Here is a 1,786-nt window from a genome sequence, read left to right on the forward strand (position 1 = left end):
TGCATATGAAAATCTTATTAAAATATTTGTTAATTCACAACGTTCTAATAGTTTATTTGTATCTGGGTATATATTTGCAATTGACATTTTTCAGTGTTAAAGTACAAAAATAACTGGAGCAAAAAAGTATACTGTAAAATACTGGTAAATCTGTTTAAATTTAATCTCAAATATTTACATGAGCTTTTTGAGGAAGTCGCATCCACAGTTGCAGCTCAGTGCTGTTTAGCCCGTGTCTTCTGGCTCGCAGCCGTTCGCTCTGGCCCAGGAACAAGTCAGCTAGGAAGCCGCACAGAAGCCATGGCTTTTAAAGATACCGAAAAAGACACCTGTGGGAACCAGAGGCGGTTCACCGAATCAGAATTACTCTAACGAGCCAGCACTAAAGTCTTTGGAGAATGTGTGTGCTGACTTGACCAGAGATGCAAAGGAAAAGAATCTCAGAGTGAAAGGACCAGTTTGGATGCCTAACAAGACTCAGAATCACAACAAGAAAAACCCTCTGTGGGAAGGGTTCTAAGACTTTGGATTGATTTCAGATGAGGATCCACAAGCGACTCACTGACTTGCACAGCCCCTGTGAGATTGTTCAGCAGATTACTTCCACCAGTATTGAGCCAGGAATCGATGTTGAAGTCACCTTTGCAGATGCCTAAATCAATCTTTTTAATAAATTCACTCAGTTGTTAAATATATATATATATATATATATATATATATATTTACATGAAGATGTATGAATGTAGTTCGATTAGTTGCTGTAGCATACTTTGTTCTAACTCAAGAGATTTACTTAATCCACTATTCACTTGTCCTCCTGTATTGTAAATGTTGAAATGCAAAAAATTAAATTTCATACTCAACTTTGAAGATAGGGGCAGCTATGTGATGCCACGCAGAATTCACTAGCACAAGGATGAGTGTCACGAAGCACAGGGTGGGTGAGAAAAAAAAGAATACCTGTTCTTTCAGGCATATTGAGCTTCATCAGTACTAGGCTGCCTCCTCTCAAATTTTATGTAATGTGAAACAAATTCCAATTTTTTAAGTTGCGACTTGTCATGATTTTGATTATTTGAAGGCAGATGCACTACAGAATGATAAAAATACCATGCAATTTTTTAAAAGTATATTGATTTAAATATGTTAAAATGTATACTTTTCATATATCTGTCACTGATACGAAAAGACAAATTTGAAGAATGGTATCACAGAAATTGAAGAATTCTATATTTTGAACTTCATGTTTAAAAATCATTTGCTCTTTGTATAAAGACTTATTTTTAGTAATATGATGAAAATATGTATAATTATGAAAAACTAACAAATATGTAGTACCTACATTCTGCAAAATGCTGTTGTAGGTATTTTGTTTTCACTATTTGTTTTTCTTTTCTTAGTTTTCACAGTAACCGTACAATGGAAGTAAATGCACATTAATTTTACAAATAACAAACTGGGATCAGAGTTTTTAAGCAATTTGCCCAAATTCATGTGCAGAAGGTAACTGAGGCTGGACTCCTGCCCACAGTTGTCAAGGACAACTGTCAACGTTCTTTCCACGGCTTCTCTCTTCCTCAGGACCTTGTTAATCTTGAGCAGGACTGAAAATTGCTGTTTTTCTCTCTTTCTGCCACTAGCCAAATTAATATTTAAATATTTTTATGTATGCTTTTTCTGATTTACACTTTTATTTTGAAAATACAAATATAACATTTTCCAATGAATAATTTCATTTTAATGTGTTAGCTTTCCATACTATTTTATTCTGTGAAGATGGATGATG

At 34.3% G+C, this 1,786-nt stretch overlaps 1 pseudogene; it reads left to right on the forward strand.

Annotated features, from left to right (window-relative positions):
- Positions 1–259: 259 nt before the first annotated feature.
- LOC114495380 lies at positions 260–656 on the forward strand (annotated as a pseudogene).
- Positions 657–1,786: the final 1,130 nt, after the last annotated feature.

The sequence above is a fragment of the Phyllostomus discolor genome, chromosome 4 (genome assembly GCF_004126475.2).
Source record: "Phyllostomus discolor isolate MPI-MPIP mPhyDis1 chromosome 4, mPhyDis1.pri.v3, whole genome shotgun sequence".
NCBI classification, from domain to species: domain Eukaryota; kingdom Metazoa; phylum Chordata; class Mammalia; order Chiroptera; family Phyllostomidae; genus Phyllostomus; species Phyllostomus discolor.